This window comes from Canis lupus, chromosome 6 (assembly GCF_011100685.1).
Source record: "Canis lupus familiaris isolate Mischka breed German Shepherd chromosome 6, alternate assembly UU_Cfam_GSD_1.0, whole genome shotgun sequence".
NCBI classification, from domain to species: domain Eukaryota; kingdom Metazoa; phylum Chordata; class Mammalia; order Carnivora; family Canidae; genus Canis; species Canis lupus.
The window spans coordinates 65,983,700-66,007,346 of record NC_049227.1 but is presented as its reverse complement, the minus strand read 5'-3'; the positions used below and the strand labels follow the sequence as shown (position 1 = coordinate 66,007,346).

Here is a 23,647-nt window from a genome sequence, read left to right as displayed (position 1 = left end):
ACAACTTTGAGAGGTTAAGTAACTTTTCCAGAGTCACACAGTTAGCAAATGGCAATGTCAGAATTTAAAACCAAGTATGCTAAATTCCAAAGCATTCTACAGTGAATAACAAGGGTAGGTACAAAGACAAAAATGATATAGCCCAGAAGAAATCAGTTTAGGCATGGCAGAGATATTAAAAAGTATCTATCTTGGTAAGTGTTAAAAAAACCTAGTTTGTTTTCCCATTGTGGTTATTACAGAGTGGTATATTTTCCTGACATTGGTCGGTCAGAGATTATTTCTAATAAGATAATTGTTAGGGCTTAATCATTGACTGGTCTACTTTGTGTTCTCTGATACCATTTTATATGTTTGCCCTAGGCCTGTGAATTGTTTCATGAGTATGCATCTTGGGTCCAAGAATGTAGGTATTTGTGAGTGGAAATGAGCAAGGGCATCACTGCTATTGGAAAAGCCACTCAATATGGAAAGGCATGTCAAGAGTGGAGTACTCAGATGCATATAGACTTGTCAGTTATCACCCAGACCTGACATATCTCTGGCTGGACTTTACATTGGGCTTAACATAGATTCTAGATCAAGATGACAGTTACAGTTCTCTGCTTACACATTCCTGTCTATGTACAAGAAACTTCCTGCCACTTAATTTGATCCCTCTGCCTGCAGTTGAGCTAAGATAAATGTAGTCATTTCTTCAGGTAAATTATTCAGGGAGGTAAAGGTGTTAGTGACAGGAGTTAATCATAGAATTATAAAGTCAGAAGAGACCTCAGGAATAGTCTGATCCAGTGTCGTCACAGTATCAGTGAGAGAACTGAGACCCAGCCAGAGTCAATTAATTTGGGTTACACAGTTTGTTGTGTATGGAGCTGGTTATAAAAGCTAGATCTTCTCATCATTTTGCTCACATGCCATATCAAATTAGGCAACAGGTCCAATTATTGATTCTGCTTATTATTTCTGATATCCAAGACCTCTTTTACATCTTCATGGTCTCTGCCCTTGTTTTAGCTGCAACAGGAAAGCCAGCTGGGTGTGTTAGAGAGAACAGAAATGGCTAAAATTAGAAAGACTCGTTTGGCTTATAAAGTAACACCAATACTAGATTCATCGTCAGCTGGCCTTAGCAAAGCAACTCCTTCTCCTGCAGCAGCCAGACTTTTCTCCTTTGGATTGGAGCCGAGGCTTGGTTCTAGCTCCCCAGTCAGGCTCTGTGCTGGATCTGTTACCTCTAGTCAGATTTTTTTTTTTTTCTCGTCAGATTTGATGAGAGAAACTACTTTAAGACAAGAGAAGGAAAGGTGAAGAGAAGCTGAAATAAATTTCAGAATTTAAAGCTATCAGGAACCTTAGGATCAGACTTGTCTAGCTGTCTCATTTTACAGAGAATAAAATCAAGTCTTGGATAAGTTGAGTGATTTCTGAGGCCTTATAGAATATGGGCTAGAATTGGGTTCTTCCTTCCTAATGATTCCTTCATTATAATAGAGCCATAGTTGGTTGTTTTTTGAACACATACTTTGTGCCTGGCATTATGGTAATGCATGTGTTATATGCTATATAAGATAGTGTATATTACACCATGTAGCATTAAACTCAAGGCTGGCCCCACTTGACAGTGGGGTATATTGATGCTTAGAGAGTTTTGAATTATGTTCTTAGCATCACATAATTCATAAACAAAAGAACTAGGATTCTAGTATGGGTCTTGTCAAGAACTATGAAGTATCTCAGGTATTAACTTCCTTACAAGCTGAACAAGTTAGCCTTGTTTCATGGATGCTGGCAGAAGACTTAATACTCTTGGATCAGACACAAAGGACTGTATTATTCATATTAATAATAGTACTCGTAGTGTCAGCATTTCCTTGAGCTCCAGTCCCCACAGACTGGTGAGAAGAGGGCCAGGTATTACTGGCACAGTGGTGAACTGCGTTATAGGACAGGACCCCTGAGCCGAGGAAACTGATCTTTTATAGTAGGCAGTAAGTATGGCTACCTTTTACTCGGGAGCGAAATGCTATCTCAGTCTTCCAAGTATGTTTGCTGTTTAATCATGCTTGAAAAGGTAGTTCAGAACAAAGTCAGTACCATTGCTCAAAAGACATGCAGAAATGTGAAAGACCCATGGAGAATTGTGTCCTGATAGACTTAGATGGTAAAACTCATAGTATTAACCACTGTAGCACACTGACTCAGTAGCAATGCAGTCAGCAGGAAAACATGTTGAAATGGTTTGCTGTTGGAATGGAAGCATTTCAGTAAAATAAATTTCTTCTATTGAAATGACACTCGTAGACAGGCCACTGAACCTTGGGATAAATCACACTGAGGTGGATGTGGAGACACAGGTATATAATGGGGGCTGATTTTTTAAAACTTTGGTATTTCCCCCCCCTTACTTGGCAGCCTACTTGAAGGAAGGAAGGGAAAGAAGACAGACTGTAAGCTCAGTTTGAAGAGAAGAGCATCGCTAGGCTTTTCATCGTGTGCAGGTGTCATTGCACATCAGTCTTCCTGGCTTGTTACTGAGGCCACTTGGTTCTGTTCATAATATCAAAAGGGATGGTGGCCACCAAGGTGGAAAGGGCAGTTGGGTCTCCTGAGTTTAAATAAATTCTGCTTACTCGTTGGTGTCCTTGGATAAGTTTCACCCCTGTCTCTGGGAGTTTCATTAGCTCTAAGATGAGGGCGACCCTTGTCAAACTCACCGGACAGGACCTGGCCAATACTAAGCAATCAGTTAACATCAGTTATTATTATTAAAAGTAGCAGAGGTTTGACATGGTGAAAAGTAATACTGGAAGATGCTTTTAATACCTGGAAACCCTATGAGAAATATCACTTTGAGCTAAAATCAGTACAAGGGGGAATTTTTAAATTGACAAGGTGAATTTTTATTATTTAAAAATGTAGAAATAATGTTTGTGATGATAATGTTAATGCTGCTGCCTTTAAATCCCAGAATGAAACTCGACTGCCTTCATTTATGCATTCCCCCAAAAAAGGAACTCTTTTGTTAAGCCTCACGTAGTCCATCTTAAAGCACCTTTCAGTCAAAGAACAGCTTCTCATTAAGGGAAAAATGATTATTAACATCCTCATTTTGCTTCCTCTCGTGAATTATTTGCATTCAGAAATGGCATGGCATTAGTTTCAGGGTAAATGCAAATATTACAGCGGGATTTCTCACCAAGCTCTTTTTTATTATTAGCTCTTTTATGTACTCCATTTATTATTCCCTCATCATTTTTCACATTGTATTAAAATGTTAGATTTCTTAAAATAATAATATTTCTTTCATTTGGTAATTGTCTCAGCCCTGTCTACAACAGTCTACATCACAGAGTGCCCATCTATAATTTGGAATGGCTTATAATGACTGCTCGTCTTTGCTTCGGGGAGGTCCAAGAATTAGCTATCACGGTAACTGAATCCCCTCTCTCCCATTGAGAATGTGATTACTCCAGGTGAGGTTCATGGGCTTGGGAAAGAGGGCAGTGGTGTGAGAAAGGCTTCTGCTGCGAGTGCTGGCAGTATATTTACAGTCTGGGGCTTGAAGATAAATTATGATTTTTTTTTCCTCCTCAGCTTTGAACAGTGTCCATCTCCAATGCTTTTTAAATACAATAGCTCACACTTTATTTTTCTTTTGATGTTGTGAAGTCGTTTTGTGGAGAAACCTTTGTTTGCTGCATCCAGTGCCCTCCCTGTGTGGAGTGAATGAATTAGGAGGCTAAGTATTCTTAGTCCAGGGGCAGTGGTTGGAGCTTGGCTAGAGTGGAATCAGGGAATCGGCTATACTCTCCACCAGGGTCTGCCTTGATAAACTGATTATAATTATTTTGTTTTTCGCTGATCATAAAAAAAAAAGTAATAGATCTGACTAATAAAACGAAACTAATAAAATCATTTGATCATTTTGATTCACTGCACTTCACTGTACAAAGCTTCCCTGTTGACTCACAAATTGTTACTGTCAAATCATTTTATATTTGTTTCTTTTGGATATGACTTAATGTCTCTTTTTCTTTCCCCTTGTTACTGTCCATCATTTCCCTTCTTCCTTCCAGGGAGGGAGCAGGGGGATGATCAAGGATCAAGTCTCAAAGCAGGCTATCCAGTAGATCATACAAATGTGTCTATTCTTAAAATGGCATACTGTGTAACACTTGTAAGGCTTTTACCATGGGATGTGCGTCTGGGTGCATTCCGAACTACAAGATACAGTAATTAGCTTCTGTACTTTTGTTGCATGATACACATTTTTACTTTGTAGAGGATGAGATGAGAGGGTTTTACCTTCACCGTGACCTAGAAGTCAGTAAAAGGAGCAAGTGCCCATCCAACTCAGAGTTCTGCTGGGATAGATCCGCGGTTAGACTACTTGTTCCACATATTTAATAAGGCCTACCTTGCACCAATTTGATTAAACATCCTCTAGTGAGTAGTGGGTTACCATATGCCAGCTATATTTGGCAGGAGGGAAAATGGGGATAAAATGCTTCTCACAACTGCTAATGGACTACTAGGTGGCATATATATCATTCAGCATAGAGCAGATGATGTTAGTTTTGAGTGCTTATGATGTGCCCAGCACTCTGCTAAGTACCCTGTAGACAATTATTTCATTGGTTGAAAATCAAAGACATTTATCAGAACTGTCCAACTTTTTCAAGTCATAGAACATGTAGGATATTATATCTGTGTGGCATACTAAGGAAAGTGGACAGGGATGCTTGCTATTAAAGCCAATCACCCAAAGGTTCTGGGCAGACCCATGTCTGGGCAAACCGGCAATCCATTTGCAGTATAGAAATGTGCATATGATGGGAATTTGCATATTGCCATTACTGATGAGATTTTTGGGGTGGGGTGGGGTGGGGTGAGCTGGCTGCTATTTGTATTCCTTCTAAAATCATTAGTTCATAGGCTTGGCCTCTTTTTAATCCCTGAAGAGAAGTTCATTTTTTACTCTGATTGATTTGTAACACTGATTTTAGGGTATGGAGAGGACAAGACAGCAGACTCTGGATTCAAACTTCCTGAGTTCATGTACCGGCACTGTTTATGCACTATTCTCGTGTTCGTTACAGCAACACTTGTTAACTGTGACTACTGGCAAGTTGCTTATCCACTTTTCTCTTCAGTGATCATTGAAATTGAACTACTGCTTGGATTTGTTATGAAATAGTACCTGTAAACCACTAAGAACAGTGCCTATTGCCCAGAAAGCACTCATAAATGTAAACTGTCTATGGTATTATGACTATTAGCATGTTGTTTACAGATTTTTTTCCCAATTTGTCTTCTCCTTGTCAACTTTATTTGTGAGGTTTTTAATATATATAACTTTTGGTGATGAATGACTTTGAAACAAATCCATAAAAGTTAAAAGGAAGTTTAAAATGCTTGCTTAAAACAAGTATGCAGTTTTAACAGCAGAGATAAAGTATGTTTGAAAAAAGATACAACTCTTTCGATGACATTTCATTTCAGTCTTGTGTCTGTTTATCCTAGTGATTGCCTACAAGGGAAGAAACAAATAATCCATGTTACAATTACCAGTTAATTTCTTTAGGCCTTTTTCCCTATCCATGATCATCTTTTGACAGTCTGAAGTAGAAACAGCATTTTTATCTCAGAGGAACTACAGGGCTCAGGAGTGTGCTTGACTTTGATGTTCTCACTGTAAAGGACCACTTCACTATGAGGTCCTCAGTGTCATCACTCAAAACCTTGGCCAATCGTATCAGGAACCCTGCCGCACAGGGGTTATAGCAACTATTTAGCAGCCACCAGGCGAACACCCAGGTGGGACTGGGCCACTAGATTGAGAGATGGAACTGCTGTTGAAGGATGGTTCCTCTATCAGTGTTGCTATATGTATTATGGCTAATACAATTCCTCACCCACAGAGAGTTGATAAGAAAAATATACTCCAAATGGAACCCGTAAGAACCATCACTTGGTCAGAAGATAAATCACCATCATCTTTTTAAACCTAAAGTAATGGTTTCTTTCAGATTTTTATAAGTCCTTATGTATATCTTATCCATATATATATGTATATGATGAATGACCACTTGATTAAAGACCGAATTGTCCTATTGTTTTTTTGGCCATACTATATATGATGATTTTCCTATTTGGATTATCTGCTTTTGACCCCTGAGGACCTCCAGGTCCCTTCTCCCTACCCAAAAAAGAGGGAACTCATCAGCGAAAAGCACAGATATCTCATATCTCTGCCGATGGTGAATCATATTGCCTTGCATTTTAGTAAAATAGTTTATTCTTTAGAGACCCTCCCTGGGAACTTAGAAATCTTATCACCCAGTGTCGAGTATGGTACGCTTAACGACTGTATGTGCCAATAAAGAAAACTGTATGTGCCAAAGTTTTACATGCCAATAAAGAAAATTATCACATTGGGACAATTTTAAAATATGCTTGTAATAATTAAATGTATTCAGTCAACAAATACAGTTAATCAATGTTTGGAAGCCCAGGAAGTTGTCCATATGTTCTCAATTCTCTAGGTGATTTTGGCATTATTGATCAACCTCTTAGGCCAAAGATTCCTTCAAATCACTTGAATCTGCCAGAAAGGAACTGGCAAGGATCTCCTCACTTTGTCATAGCCTGGCTGAAGACCAGTGTGAAAGCTATGTGGTTAAACATATGAATAAATCTACTGTCCATGTCAGAAAAAGGTAGCTACTTTGAGTATAATTTTGGTCCCTAGACGATGCTTGAATAGTATGACTGGTGTTCAGGAGAATATTTGGCTGGTGGTGCACTAAAATACAATCATTTATATATTAAGAACTTAAGGAATATTATAATTATTGAAATAACTCAATATCCATCTGGACTGATAGTAACGCTTGCTGGTTTATGCACATCTAAGTTAAATATAAACAGATCCCTAAGCCTCTAAAAGCTTAATGTGAGTGGCATGTGTATCAGCTGATTAGAAGATATACAGACAAGTGTCAGCACCAACTCAAAAAATAAATTGAACCAACTACCTGTGTAATATACAATTGTTTACACATTGCTTGCAAAGTGAAATTTGAGACATGAATTGTGCCTATCAGAATTGCTATTAAGGGAGAAAGATCTCATAAATTCCAGTTACTCAGAGAATTTTCTAGGGCAATAATGTTTTGAGGGGCTAAAGTGGCACCTGGGCTATAGTAGATGCTCAGTAAAGTTTTTGTAGAAGGAAAGACAAATTTAGAAAGAAAGAGGGTTTCAGGTATGTGTGGTGAGAAGATTTAGGACCTAGGAAAAATGGACAATTTGAATAAAGGTCCTGAAAAAAATATATTTGTTAAACAAAAGAAGCAAAAAACCATGCAAATAAGAAGAGCCTTAGAGATGAGAGGTGGAATGTGCAAAAGAAAATTTAATTTTAGTTAAATGCTTCTCAGAATTTGATAACATACTTTTCAGCTTGATTGTATAAAAACTTGTATTTGACAAACAGAATTATGATTGATTAATTGTAACAGATGGAAAATAACTATAGAGTACTTATCTTTTTATTTTTAATTTAAAATTAAATTGAATTCTCACTGGTTTGGAAAGGAAGAACCTTTTTGCTTAGGATGATATAGGAGTGATCATAGGATCTTTAGTTCTCCCTGTCTGATGTCATGGCTATAGGAAAACCTATTGGAAGGAATCAGAGAGTGAGAACCATTAATTTTCTCTTGTCAGATTTTACCTTTGTTGTGATGTGTAAGAGCTTTGTTCCACACTATTGGAATCATGCACCGTCAGGTGGGGAAGATTTAAATTCCAGAAGGATTGTGCTCAAAAGGAAGTGTGGCTAATCATAATGCCAGGGTTGTCTTGAGTGTGATGTTGAGACATTCGGTCTGGCCAGACAGTACGGACAGTGAAAGCTCTGAACTGTTTGGACTAGTAGGCTCCTTTTAAAGGCCCCAGAGGGGCATAGTTTAAAAAAAAAAAAAAAAAGAGGAAACCACCATAAGCACTTCAAAGAAAAGAAAGAAATCACAAAACAAGCCAATGACATGGCAATCTGATTATGAACAAACAACAAAATCCCACTCCTCCAAGTAGTTGTTTTGAAAACCATCTATTTTATGATCTGGTTTTCACCTTCTGCTGTCTCTTAGATTAGGTTTTTGGTATTCTGTAAAGGAACTGAAGTGTAATACAGGACAAGCCATTCCCCACCCACAGAAGCTTGTGACCTGCTCAAATTAAGAGGTCTTTGGATTCAGACTGAAGTTTAAATTCTAGTTTTGTTTGTTACCAACAATGTGACTTTAGGCAAAGTTACTTAACCTTTTGAAGTCTCACTTGCCTTTTCTAGAAGATGGAGATGATAAGATCTATCAAACAGGATTATTGTGAGGATTATAAAATCACCTAGGATTAGCACCTGCACAATGTTAGGTCCCTTTACAAAAAAAAAAAAAAAAAAAAAAAAAAAAAAAATGTGAGGAATAAGAAGAATCTATTTTTGAGAGAAAGAACAGATTACTTCAAGTTTCTATGCATTTTTATAGTTTCAGAAGTATTGTGAAGCTCAATAATAAACCAAATCTGAAAATGTAGCCAAAGGATATAATCATGATATTGTACAAATATTTATCTAAAAGAATGTTATTTGTAGTTTTGCTCATAATGGAGAAAATTAGAAATGATCCACATGTTCAACATGGGATGGCTTAAACAGATTATGGCAATCCATTTGATGTAATACTAAGCTGCCATTAAAAATACCTCCTATCTGGATACTTAAAGTTCTGGAATTATTTACAGTGTTTCACTGGGGGAACAAAAAAAGCCTAATTTCATCACTAGGGGAGTCCAGTTCTAAAATTTGAAAGTAGTATATGCATTAATAAAACAGAAAGTAATATACCTGCATGTTAGAACTGTTATATTTGGGGGATGATATATGTGTGACTTCATTTCTTAATATTTTCTGTCATTCTTGGATGTTTCCTGATCAAAAATAGCAAGAATTTAATTTTGTAATGGCAAAAATATATTTAGAAATAATTAGTCTTTGGCTTATATTTTAAATAATAGTACAAATGATTACTGTCATGGTTCTCTAAATTGTTGAGTCAAAAAATAATAGTGAAATAATTATTTAATGGATTATATTTCTGCATATGTCTCAAGAAAAGCAGGTGAATTCATAGAGTTGATGACATGTTAAGGACATCTGGTTTATTTCTGGTTTATACAGTTATTTTTATATTATACTTTTCAATAACCACAAGCATTTTTATTTACATTAGAATAAACTCTTCTAAATAGATCAAGATAAAAAGCTTAGGTAAAATACTTGGTTTTCATTTGGTCATTTATACAGAGAGGTTTTGTGTTATTGAGAATGTAAGAAAATAGGTATTACTTTTATTTAGAAAATTATGTACATGTGAAATCTAACACAGAGGCTAAATGATTAATACACGCTATTGAATCTGAATTCAGTAGAAAATAATAGTGGTTTTTAAAATGCATTAATCTATCTACTCATTCATTTATTCTAATTAATTATATCTTTCTTCTATTCAAATGTAGCTGAAGTTTAAAATAAAAGCATCTAACAGAACACTTAAAATATAGTTCTAAGTGTAATAAAATAATCTGGGAACAACAATATTCTTACTGTTTTTCAGCCTCATTTTTAGACTAATTAAGTCACAAAACTAAAAGAAAAAAAACTAGCTATGCATTTGCTTAAAATTGATTCCATTAATATTTTATAGTAGTAGCCTTTGTTACAAGGAAAATACTCTGTGAGTTCTTTTAGAATAGTTATAAATTTGGAGAATTTAGGGCACCAGGTTTCACTGTGAAACTAAAGTTATAAGGTCTCTCTTTAATTTGAATCTGGAATCAGCTGATAATACAGCATTATTTGTTAGTATCACTGGATCAATTATGTAAGATATTTTGCCAGAAAATTTGTCTTCAGTTTCTGAATGGATTATTTTTAGTTATTTCTTTTTCTAGGCAGTTTCATGATTTATTTTTTGCAAAATCACTTTTATTAACAATGAAGTGAATCTGATTTGTCCACTTGGAAGAGTGAAAATGGATGAACATTTTGGAATTCAATATATTGGTGTAGGCCCTAAAAGTAAAGATAGTGATTAAGAATGCACAGCAAGGAATGTGGACATGGCCCCTAATAAATATCCTACCTCATCATCCTTTGATAGTTGATACAAAAACAGACTTGATGGGTGACGTAGTTCTGACTACAGTTGATTTCATTTATAGATGTCTCTGGCTTATATCAGACAATTAAATACATTCTAAAAATTACTGAATTTTTTATATATATATGCCATATATGTATATATAATAACTACTGTTTATTAAAATTTAAAGGGTATGTCATTTACGTTTTAAAAGCAAAATATTCAGATTTGAGGAAAATGGAGATACACAATATAGTATGAAGAAGAGAGAATACTAAAGGGAAGAGAGTAATCATATAGAGGTAATCTGTTAACATTTTGGCATGTTGCCTCAATCTCTTCCTCCCATAAACAAACAAACAAACACACAGACACATGCATCTATGCACATATTCATCGAACTCAGGTACATATTTTAAATAATTCAAGTTATTTTACATAGAATTCTAATTCCTGCTTTTTATTCACATATTATATCATTTGATAGATTATATAATATCAACTCATGCTATTAGATACTTAATATGTCATTTTTCACTAAATATTTTTTCCCGCTAAATATTTATTTATTTATTTATTTATTTATTTAAAAAATTTTATTTATTTATTCATGAGAGATACAGAGAGAGACAGGCAGAGACATAGGGAGAGGGAGAAGCAGGCTCCATGCAGGGAGCCTGATGTGGGACTTGATCTCGGGTCTCCAGGATCACGCCCTGGGCTGAAGGCAGGCGCTCAACCACTGAGCCATCCAGATATCCCTCCCACTAAACATTTTTAATGGCTGCATATTAATCCATTACATGGATTAATGTAATCTTATTACATTAATGTAATCTTATTACACGGATAAGCTTAATGCATGGGTAAGCTAATATTTACTTAACTATTATAGTTTGACCATCAGTTATTCATTTTGTTATTCCAAATAATATTCAGTTATTCATTTTGTTATTCTAAATAATAGTATTCTGATAGGTACATTGCCTAAATCTTCATATATTTCTAATGATTTATGCATCAAAATTTTCTAGATGTATATAAATTTATTTAAATACATTCTCAGGGGTCTAAATTAATCTCCCGTGGGGTGTCTGGGTGCCTCAGTTGGTTAAACATCTGCCTTTGGCTCAGGTCATTATTCCAGGATCCTGGGATCCAGCCCCTCACTGGGCTTTCTGCTCATCGGGGAGCCTGCCAACAGGGTGCTCCTATGTAACCACTGTTTCCAGAATACATTTTTTTCTTTGAATCAAAGATACCACTCACTTTTGGTTCCCCTTCCATTTCATTGGCTGCTCATTCTGTGCTTATCTTCATTTTCCTGACCCATATATACTCAAGTGACCTAGGGTCCATTCTTTAAACTTCTGTTCTCTATGGTGTTTACAACCTATGTGATTTCATCTTCCTTGTAGCTTTAAATACCATCTAATTTCTAAAATAGCCTAATTTATTCTAATTTTTCCCTGCATTCCTGACATATAATACCAGCTTGATCTTTCCAGTTGAATATCTTGTCAGCATTTCAAATTTAACATGTCCAGAACTGAATTATAGATTTACATTCTTCCACTAACAAACAAAACAACGTGACTTTGTAGTTGTTCTTGGGGACCTTCAGTAAATAGTAACTTCATTCATCTAGTTTCTCTGTTCAAAACTTTGGAGATGGAGGCACCATGGTTTTTCAACACACAATTATGGAGGGACCATTATATTTGTATTCTCTATTATAAATGCTGGAGATCAGTTAGACACACACACATACACACACCCTCTCAAAATAGTTTATGTTCAACTGAACTTGACTCTGTCTCAGCCCTATCTTTATATCAGCAAATTCTGTTGATTCTACTTTCATAATATATCCAAATCTGACTACTTTCCATAATCTATATCCTTTTCCATCCAGCCCATGCCGTCATTATCATCTTTCTCCTGGACTACTGCATGAGTCTTCTAGCTGGTCTTCTTTAGTTCTTTTTGCCTCAGCAAAGATTCTTATCAACACAGCATCTGGAATGTTCTTTTAAAGCCAGATCATGGGCAGCCCAGGTGGCTCAGTGGTTTAGTGCAGCCTTTGGCCCAGGGCCTGGTCTTGGAGACTTGGGATCGAGTCCCACATCGGGCTTCCTGCGTGGAGGCTGCTTCTCCCTCTACCTGTGTCTCTGTCTCTCTCTCTCTCTGTGTCTCCCATGAATAAATAAATAAAATATTAAATAAATAAATAAAGCCAGATCATGTCACTCTTTAATTTAAAACCATTCCCATTCCCACTAGTTCAAAAAGATATATGTGCACCTATGTTTTTTTGCAACATTATTTACAATAGCCAAATTATGGAAGCAGCCAAGTGTCCATTGATTGGTGAGCAGATAATGAAGATACGGTGTATACATATATAAATACACACAGTGGAATATTACTTAGTCATAAAAAAAGAATGAAACCTTGCCATTTGCAACAAGATGAACGGATCTAAAATGTATAATGCTAAGTGAAATAAGTCAGGCAGGAAAAGTTCGATATCATATTACTTCAGTCACTTGTGGAATTTAAGAAACAAAACAAACTAACAACAATAACAGAAGACAAACCAAAAAAATATCATGATGAGTAATGTATAGAATTGTTGAATCACTGTATTATATACCTGAAATTAGTATAGCACTGTTTGTTAACTATATTCGAATTAAAAAAAAATCCTTCCCATTTCAAAACAAAGTCCAAAGTCCTTACCATGAGCTCCTTGATCATAGTAGCAACTCAACAAATATCTAGGATGAAAGGCTGGTGTGAAGGTGAAAGGATATGACCTGCAAGTCCTATACAGCCTCCTCCCTCACCCCCAACTTCCAAAGCCAAGGTCAAGCTTGTTAATATAGTTGTCTGTGGTAAAAGAAGTGGACTGCACAGACACAGAGGTGTGAGTATTTGATTAACAAATAGTCACCCTAGTTTTTGACATTAAGACCAATCTGGGGGGCAGCCCAGGTGGCTCAGCAGTTTAGCACCGCCTTCAGCCCGAGGCCTGATCCTGGAGACCCGGAATCAAGTCCCACGTCGGGCTCCCTGCACGGAGCCTGCTTCTCCCTCTGCCTGTGTCCCTGCCCCTCTCTCTCTCTCTCTCTCTCTCTCTGTATGTGTGTGTGTCTCTCACGAGTGAATAAATAAAATCTTAAAAAGAAAAAAATAAAAGACCAATCTGGTTAGACATGGCCATGGCTGCTCTAGGAAGAAGAAAATTCTCAATCTTTTCAGTAGGAGGAAGGAGATCGATTTGACATAAAGTCTTTACTCTTAGCCTTTTACCATCATCTTTTATATGGCATTGAAGAACTATGAATTCAGATGCTCAAGTTATGATTCAATCTATCCATATAAAATTCTTGATTTATTTGAATCATATGTATCTATTGCCCAATAGTTATGGGCACCAGTCCCTCGGCACCCACCTCATCTGTTATCGTTAACAGTAATCGGTTGACCAAGCTTGGCAAGCTACCCAGACTTTAATCCATAAGTGGAAACAAGGAAAAAAAAATCAATTCTTTTTGGTTTATATGTGTGAAATTAAAACACTTCTAGTTTTAAAACTCTGCCTGGGCTAAAAGAACTAACTTTGCCTCACCATCATTTTTTAAATAGAACCATTTGTTATAACTTTCCTGTTAATGTGTTCATCAGTAGCAAATTTCTCTTAGTGGTATTCAATATTAATTTTAGTAGCTAAAATTAGTGGCTCTCCTTACTAAAGGGCTATTTGCTGCTTTCTTTCTTTTAAAAAATGGGAGCAATTATTTGTGCTTATGAGAGCGATGGGAGCAACCAAACACTAAAAATAGAAATTAGGAAATTCGCCACAGGCAAATTACAGAGCAGGGACAAGCCATGAACATTCCCTCTGCATGGCCTGGTGCTGACCTCCCTCTTGAAGTGGACAGGCCGTTTACTTGAATGGATGACATGTTGGAGAACCATCTTCTCTCACCTGGTTCCATGTCTCTAGCACAAAATGCCATTTGAGGGCTTAGTCTGATGCTGCACTTTGGTTCCAGAGACAACCTATTAGAACCATAGCTGAGAGTAGAAAATGCATTATGTCAGGGCCACCTGTTAAATTTGAGCCATAAACTTTGGACTGGGTGACAATTTTGTGGTTTTTTTAATTCTGCTTTCATGTCTTTGAACTTAAAGCTGTTTCCGCGTAGAGTTACTCTCAATTGATATATTTAATGCAGGAAAATGTTTTGAGTTGGAGACGTGCTACTTGTTATTACTACCGAAAAAAAAAATATCTACACCCCCCCGCTTCCCCTTTCCTCATAACCAGCAAAAAAGAATCTGATTCATCTTTGGAGAAGAGAAAGAGAAAAAAAATAATACATCAGGGGGAAAGACTCTAAGCAAAATCACATTTAGTGATCAGATTCTCTGTTTTCTTGGCTGCTGTTGCCAAGGCATCTGCAATTATTATCCTTTTTGTATCAGGATGAACACATGGAAGCAAATAGAGCTTGCGCGTAGCAAATGAAATATAAGAATCATTTGGGTGTAGGTGGAAAGGAAGTGATAGAGTTCAGAGGAACAGATGTTCTAAGAGTTATTAAAACTTTTCAAAATGAAATCTGGTGCCCCATGTCTAATTATTGCATTGCTCTTCTTGTATCCTGATGAGTCAGACCTGTTAAAAATCTTGGGAAGAGTGAAGAGTAATGACACATGGAGACCGAAGCAACTTGCACCACACCAGTGACAACTTTCAGCCCAAGCCATTTTGACCCTCTCTTTAGCTGAGCACTTGCAGTGGCATAGCATTACCCACAGAGATGCCAGAAAAGAGCACTTCTGACTGCATGTTTTCTATTCTTCAAGTACATTATTTGAATTCCTTCTATGAAACCCCCCCGTTACATTATTGTTCTCAAAATAAGTGCTCTTTGATTTGTTTGACTTTGTGTTTACAATACCCTAAAACAGATTTCATTTTGTTCTCCAGTGCCAAGTTATGTGAGCATGCATTTTCGTTCCATGTAGAATTAGGTTTCTGCACCCATAGATTGGAAGCTAAATGCTTCATATTTATTATCTTTAAGGTGCTGTGTTAATGAAAGAATTTTAATCATTGACATTGCTCTGTGAATTATGTATTACAAAAACCCCTGCTGGTGAGTTAGACAAAATTAACCTACTGTAAGGGGCATTAAAAAAAAAAATCACAGCTAATTAGTAAGCCAACAGGAACAAAGAAAATGTAAAACAAAGATGTTGAGAACAAGACATTTAGGTAGGACTGCTGTCTCTGCTTCAGATGTGACTCTTTCATTCGGGCTACATTTGTAATACTGCCTGCCATTGCTGGAATCTTCCTCCAATCTGATATGTTCCATTAGACTTGAGCATTTTTATGTTTTGTAATTAGTTTTCTAAGCTACAGTCTCTTCCCTCTTTCAAACTGTGGAAATCCAAAGGCTCATAATAGAAAATGGAAGATATTTTTAAATGCTTTTAAATTATTTCCCAGGCGATCTATATTAGAGATGTAAGGCAATTCGCGGGGATTATAATGGGAAATGATTTCCATCGCTTTTTTCCCCTTAAATTACTCTGTATGCTCATCATATATCCCGCATCCATTCCTGTATTCTAAAGGAGCAAAGCTTTGTCCAGGCTTCCTTCCTGATGCAATTCCAGGCGGAGCGGACAAAGGCAGGCATGAGTTTAAATCACAGGCCGCTTGCCTCCTCGGTTCCTCCTCGTGCTGACATCCAGGGGCCATGCATCACTCTGCTGGTGCAGGAACTGGGGAGGAGACAGTTGACCCTGAGAGGCTGGCAGCGAGGTGCTCATGCTGGGCCCCATTTGTTTATAATTGCTCTTTCTAAGTTATAGGTGGAGATAAAGCAGCCAAAATGGGACAAGCAGAGGCAAGAGATGACACTAATGTCTATTTCAATGTTTCCCTGCTCAACAGAGGCCCCAAGCATTAAAAAGGATAGGACGATTCTTTGACCTTTTGTTTTCTTCTGGATTATTTCTTTTTATTTTCTTCATGTTAACATTTCTCCCCTTGCCTAATAATATCCAAGACCATTGTCTTTCTGATGAGAATCTGATGTGTTGGTCTTTAGAGGAAGCGTCATTAATCCTTCCTGTTCCGTCCTCCTAGCTCACTGTTGGAGTAACCTCTGACTCTTGGATAATTTAAAACAAAAGCAAATGGAAAAAAAAAAAAAAGAGCGCAAATGGAATAAATAATTTTGTAACAATCTTGACTTTTTTTTTTTTAAGGCGAGGGAAGTGGTCAAAGAATCCAGGATAAGGAGGGGTCCCTACTTTAAAAGTAACATAAAGAGCAGAGGATGCAGGATGTCAGCCGCAGGATGTGAGCCCTTCATGTGGGGATTTTGGCTCCCGCTACGTTCAGCTTTGAGTAGCAGGCATCTTTTTCATGTTATTCTTCTGGACTTAGCGAACTTAAAGGGTTGCTCTGCCTTCCAATTCAGATGGATTTCCTCTTTTATTATAAGCTCAGTGAAAACAGGGTTGGAATACTGTAGTAAATTTAAATTTTCCTGAGTCTGAGAGAGCCCTCTCCCCCACAGCTTTCTCCTTCCGTCTTCATGGTTAGAGAAGGAGGCCCCAGAAACCTACCTTTCCCATCACAGCTTCTCCACCACTGTTTGCCTTGAACCCATTATATTTTTTCCTGATTATGTCAGCACCTCAAGAGCCCCCAGGGTGCAGGTCATGCCTTTTCCACCATACTCTCCTCCCCACAAGCTCACCTGTATCTCACATCCTTTCTGCAAACTCCTGGCGCTTCCAGTGTGATTCTAATCCAATGTTAGGGAAATGATTCTGTGCTCCCAACTTTATCTCTCAATGTTCCCTTCACAGTTTCGTTTGCATGGAAATCTGGTTTTGTTCTAAGGACGGCTTTCCTTACATCCCTCTCAAGTGGGAGCTCTCTTACCTCCCCAATGCCTTTACCCCACTGGCTTCCAGGTAGATTGTGTGCTCCTGATCCTCCGTGCTCCCTCTGGGTGATCCCCCCCTTAGCACGATGCTTTTCACTCCTAGCTCACTGCCACTCTCTCCAGTATTACCTCCAACTTCATGACTTCATTTATGATGATTTCAGTATGCACAGAGTTGATCTTTCTAACACCAGGCTCCTCAACCCCCTGCTCTGCTCTTGTTTTATTGTATTCACTGGAGAAAAACCACAACTTTGATTCTACACAACCTTTGCCTACTTTATGCCCAGAACCATGGAGCTAAATGAGATTAGAGGCAAACGCAGCATCACATAGAATAGTTTCACTTCAGATTCATAAGAACTTCAAGTGAGATTTTAGTGCTACTGGTAAATAATACCATAATTGGGGTCCCTGGGTGACTCAGCGGTTTAGCACCTGCCTTCAGCCCAGGGTGTGATTCTGGAGACCCAGGATCGAGTCCCAGGATCGAGTTCCATGTCGGGCTCCCTGCATGGAGCCTGCTTCTCCCTCTGCCTGTGTCTTTGCCTCTCTCTGTGTCTCTCATGAATAAATAAATAAAATCTTAAAAAAAATAATACCATATTATAATGTTATGACATATTTCTAATATACTTACTTCCCCACTCTCTTAGGTGATTGACACTTTCTTCCTCTGCTGTTTAATCTCATGCATAATGTATTAAATTATATCAGACTCCTGGTCAGTTCATAAATATATTATGATTTTTTGAGCATTCCTGAGTGCTCCACCACCTTATATCTGTGTGATCTTGGTCAAGTTGTTTACTTCTCTGTACCTTAGCTTCCTTACCTATAACATAAACATATCTACATCATTGGATTATTTTGAGGATCAATTGAGACATCTGTAAAGTTTTATTACTTGAAACACAGTTGGGGGTTAAAAATATTGGATAATATTATTACCACATTTAATTTTTCAGGCCTGTAGTTACTCTTTCCTGCTTCTAGAAGCTCTGACTTACCTTTAAAGGCGAGGACATAATTTTCCTTTCAGATGAAATGTGCCATGTCTTATTCGATACTACCATAGCACCCTGTGCTGGTCTTTTGCAGTAGTTATTACACTGTGTTAGGATTGTTTCTTACATGTCTGGCTCTTCAGCTAAAGTGTTTCTTCCTTGATCACACTTCCTATGTCTCATTTAAATTTGCATCTGGATGCTCTAGCCTAGTGGCTGGAAAAAAAAAAATGCATATGCTAGTCGTGTGAATAAAAGAGGCAGTTAATATTTCAGTATAATACTTCTCCTGTTTCTAGATATATTGCCAAAATTGTTCACAAATAAAAAAGAATTTCTTTTTATGAAGGATTATCTTTGAAAACAGAGATTACAGTAGAACATCCATGTACAGAAAAATCATATTTAATTATTCAGATAGTTGGATGACTGTTATCAATTGAATATGTAATTGACGGCCAACTCTGAAGGAGGACCTACGGCCTGGCCCTACCTTCTAACTCACCACCCTGTCAGACTAGTGCAGTCTTAGGTCTGTGGGTGCTTAAGTGCCTGGGTCAGAGCTCAGCTGTTCCCATGTCTATCCTGTAACAGGCATGACACCCCAAGACACAAATTGCTTCCCTGTAGAAACTCAACTTGGGACGTCAGTGTGAGAGGCATCTATCTGACCTCCCCGTAGGGGTCCTATGATATTCTTTCCTTGAAAAACTCTCTGCTTCTTCAGAATCATCCAGGATTATAAGATGCTAGTAAACTAAAGGTTTAGTTTGCAGCCGACTGGGAAAGGAATATCCTGCTGCTGTTCTTTTTGATGTATTTGTTTCGAAAACATTTATCTTTACCTCTTTAAAAAGATTAATTAATAAAAGTCAAATGAATTGATGTTATTATATGCATTTCGCTGATGAAATGTGACAAAAAACAGGGCTACATTGTTTGCCTTCATGCAAAAAGTAAGCCACCCTCAGGTCTGGGGACAGTTGTCCCAGGGCCTTAATATTAATGCACTTTCCCTTGCTGTTTTGAATTTTCATCACTCGGGACTTGACTCAAGTAAGAAAGAACTACTATTTCAAATTTATGTTCGGACATACCACCTTTTTTTTTTTCCAAGGGAAATTGCGAGAACAACGAATAAACTGTCTGTAGATGTTGTCACCACTTATAAACAGTTTTGCTGAGGGCATTACAAGGTGCGAAGAACTGTCAGCTGAAAGAAGATCTATTGGTTCTCTGGCTTTCCAGCATCTGGGAAAGAACTGAGCAGCCAGTGGAAACCTCATACCATGCAAAATTGTATTAGATTTTTCATAGTTGCTCACTCCCCTCCCCCTTCTGAATGGAGAACCCCTACAGGGCCTTTCCCCACCCCCTCCACACGCAGCCTGATGGATCATCCCGAAACTCTCTGGGGCTACTTCCTAAGGAATTAGACAAAGAAATATTGTACAAAGGAAAATGCTAGTAGGGGACCGTGCAAATATCTACATGCATGTCGGAACTTTGAAAAGTTGGGGAAGGCTGCTGCCAAGACTTGAATCTATTAAGTAAGTTTTAAGAAACTGACTAGTCCTTATGGTTGATCAGTTAACCTGTATTTAACAGTAAAAGAGTAAGCAAAAGAGCAAATAGGTCTCTACCAAGGCAGCCCTTTGTTTTGGAAACTACTGTCTTGCACATTGAAGCTGCAATTTGTGTACAGTGAACCACAGTATGACTGAAACACCGAGACTGCTAGCAGAAATCCAGGGCAACGGCATAGACTTCAGGCCACTCATCTCGACACTTACAATGCGAATGACATTATTATTAGCAACCACTGTTGTTTACTGACTGAGTTCCAAGTACTCGCTCCTGTGCTAAACAATTAAGTGCACATAGTTATTTAATTTTTCTAAGAACCCTGAAAGGTTGCTGTACTATTACTGCTTTACAGAAGTGTAAACTGAAAACTCACAGAGGTTAAGTCACTTGCCAAAGTCATGTAGAGAGTAAGGATGTGTGATATTGACCCAAAGCCTGTATTCGTAGCATTTTTCTCTTCCTATTTCTCAAATCTGCAGATTTCAAATCTGTTCCCAAAGCTGCAGAGTAGCTGTGCTCCATGACCAGAAAATGGATTTGGGGAGTCCAAAGCAGCAGGTACCCTCATGAGATTGTATACACCAGATGGGTAAATTTTAATATCTGCAAACCTTGGGACTGAACAGATATGTATTGGATACGACTACGAGCCCAATAATGTGCTAAACTCTGGATGAGAAGGAGTGCTTGTGGGTGTGGAGAAATTTGGATCACTCTACTTCCTTTTCTCAGTCCTCTCCCAAAGAGCAGAAAATTCAGCTTCCCTCCCATCCCCAACCATCCAAGAAGTATATTTCCCCTCCCCAAAGACCTAAGCATTTATTTGGGTGTGTAGGGGGACCACAAATTCCAGTTTTCCCTGGTGGCTTTGGTTTACACCCATCCTCTTGGGATACAGAATAGCACCTGTTAGCACTCTCGAAAGTGTTCCAATTTGGACAATAAGTTATGCAATCATCTTAATTTTAGGTGTTTTTCAATAGTATAGGGAGACAAAAGGCTTAAATAAAAAAACTTCAAACTCATTACTCTAAGGTAATGAATCTTTCCCACACATTGTGTTGTCCTTGGAAAATCATGTGAGAAAGACACTGTAGGTGTTTTGAGGACTCATCGAGTCCCTGGACAGTCTGCATTGCTGGGTCCTCCTCTAGCCCCTCAGTCTGTCCCCCTGGGCTTACTCCCTTGGCTGATGTGTGTGAGGGTGTTAGGGAATTGTATGCCTTTCAGCTTTCAGAGATAAACAGGGGAGAGCTATTACCTAACTAAGGTGGGGTATTTTGATTAAACGAAGTTCAGAGTAACAGTTTCTGATGACCCATGCAGACTCCAAATTGGCGCTGAAAACTCTTTAGAATTTGAAACTTTGGCAGCATCTGTGCTCTTAGAAATGAGCAGGCTAGTGCACATTCCACCCCTTCCACGGAGCAGCTGACACCGCAGCTGGGAACATGCATCCTGCCTTGGCCTCCTGTGCTGGGCAGGGGTGTCAGATGGAAACACTTGTGGGGTTTTCGAGATAACCTTCCTCCTTCCTTTACCCACTCGGCTATCCGCCCCTAGTTCTTCATAAAACTTTGAGACAGCTTGAAAGAACTTATTTGAAAGAACTTATTTCTCCATCCAGAATGAACATAATATTTATACATTCAAAAGTGACGTGAAGAATTAAAAACAGTTTGTGAAATTCAAAAATAGTCGTTGTCCTGCCAAAATGCCACCTTTATCAGAGGCTTAGGTTGAAATGTCAGGATTCTGTTTGTAGTCGGGTGAGTATTTTGAGCTGTAACTGAATCACCTCTGTGACTGTTTTAATGTGTTTTTGTAAAGCCTGGCAAAATTATATAAATAAAATGTCTTCAGATTTTCGTCTTTGCTCAGCTGTGTTGCAAAGGGGTAATCGGACCCCACTGCAAGCGCTATGGAAAAACACAGCTTAGCTGACAAATTAGTGGTATTTGGTGCTAATATTACTAATTCAACATTTGGAAGCGTTGCTCACTGGGGAAAAATAACATGTTCTATAAGTCACAGGAGAAACTAGGGAGATAGTTAATGGGTGTTGGCTCCACTGCACATATTGCTCACAATACTCTTCAAACTGCTGCTGACTTCCTGCCAATAGACGTGGAAGTAATTGTCAACAAGATTTATTGTTACTTTCACATTTACACAGTGAGAGAGGAAAGGTTGAAAGAGTTCTGTGAAGTTCAGTACTGACTTCTACTGAACCATAGCAACGCTCCCTGATTATCGCTAATGTGTGCCACAGAAAGAATTTTGCATCCTTTGAAGCCCTAAAATCATTTCTTGTCAGGACCACATTCCCCTATCATCTCAGTAATTTCTCCCAAGATCGATGAGCTGAGTGTCAGTGTGTTTTTGTCCACAGCAAAACAGTTGTTTAGCCCGTGGTGAAAGCAGTGTCCTTCAGCTACAGAATTAGGAGTTGGATTCAGGGTGTGACCAACTAACCCCATCCTATGGCACTAATGAAAACCCAACTCCAGAAAGAGAAGGGAGATACTAATCTTGAAATGGAAGGTTTTGCTTGCCAAATTAGACGATGTCTGTGAAGGAATGAACTTGGTTAGAGAAGCTAGTGAATATTCAAGAGCTTCTATTGTAACCTGTTCTTTCCATTTCAACTCTACTGTAGGGACACCTGGTTTGTGTGGACTCAGGAAGGATTTTATTGCCTCAAGTGGCATCTAGCCCTACAAGAGTGAAATTAAGATTAGGAGATTGCATTTCCTGTGACTCGGATAGATTTTTCTAAGAGCAAGAAGCAAACCTATGGAGTGTCAAGAAGTATGTCAACAGGGTATAGGCTTCTCAAACCAGGCATACGATTAAACCCACACACACCACTAACACACACAGAAGATTATCTCTTCCTTGGATTTCAGATGGCATTTCCAGGCACAAGAGGCACCTGTTGGCAAAATTTCTCTCTGTAATGAAGGCCATCTGGATGGGAGACAAAAGTAGGGTGTGAGGACTCTGGTTAAGTGTTGCGAGAGCCCCTAGTACTGATGGCAGCAGCAACTGCTCTGAGAACTGTTAACAACTGTGGGGGAAACAAATACATTGGACAAGGAGTCATTTATCTAAGCAGTATTTACACAGGCAGCAGGCATTCAAAAAGGAATGGATTTGGATTATGAAACTCTTTTCTTCCTATGCAAAAAATAGGCGTGATGCGGGAAATCTGAAACCTCCTGGCATTCCCCCTTGCCATTTGAACATTTACCACGGTGCTTGTTTTCATGCCATCGAGTGCTTATCCCATGATTACTTTTTGGAGAGGGAGGAGAATAGATGTAAAAGGACCTAGCATTTTAAATGCCACCTTTCAAAATGTAGATAAAAATGGGGCAGAAGCAGTAGTATGAATAACGCTGGTAATATTAGATGTCAGAGTAGAACACAGAACTTGCTGTACTGAATCAATGAGGCGGCCTGTTCAGCTTTGTATGTTGTATCTTGGAATGGCACGAAGTAGTATTTCCTGGAGGCCATGGTGGCTTTGCGTGACAGGAAGCTTGATGGCCAAATAAAACCCTCTGAGGATTAATCATCCAAGAATTCATGAGCACTGTTGTTGTTTGTGTATATATTTTTTTCTTCCAGAGCTCCATACCATTACCAGAAACTATTCATTAATCTATTTAACAAATATTTATGAAGCACCTGCTCTGTATCGAGTTCATTATGCCAGGCACTGAGGCGACCAGATAAAAATCTCTTCCCTCCTTGGACTTATATTTCAAAGGAAAGATCATCATGATAAAAACATTAAGTGGAGATAAGTGAGCTATGGGGCAAGGGGCAAGGAAAGCAGAGAAGCTGGCATTTGGGG

General features: G+C 38.2%; 1 long non-coding RNA gene across 10 annotated transcripts in view; it reads left to right on the top strand.

Annotated features, from left to right (window-relative positions):
* The window catches only part of LOC111096433, a 217,399-nt gene that overhangs the window by 92,292 nt on the left and 101,460 nt on the right, over positions 1–23,647 (top strand). Inside the window, exon 1 of one of the 10 annotated variants that reach the window (XR_005361371.1) lies at positions 20,261–20,343. The exons of the other annotated variants lie outside the window; for them this stretch is intronic. This is a non-coding gene — a long non-coding RNA (uncharacterized LOC111096433). Of the gene's footprint in view, positions 1–20,260; positions 20,344–23,647 lie in introns of those variants that run through there. 10 annotated transcript variants of the gene reach the window in all.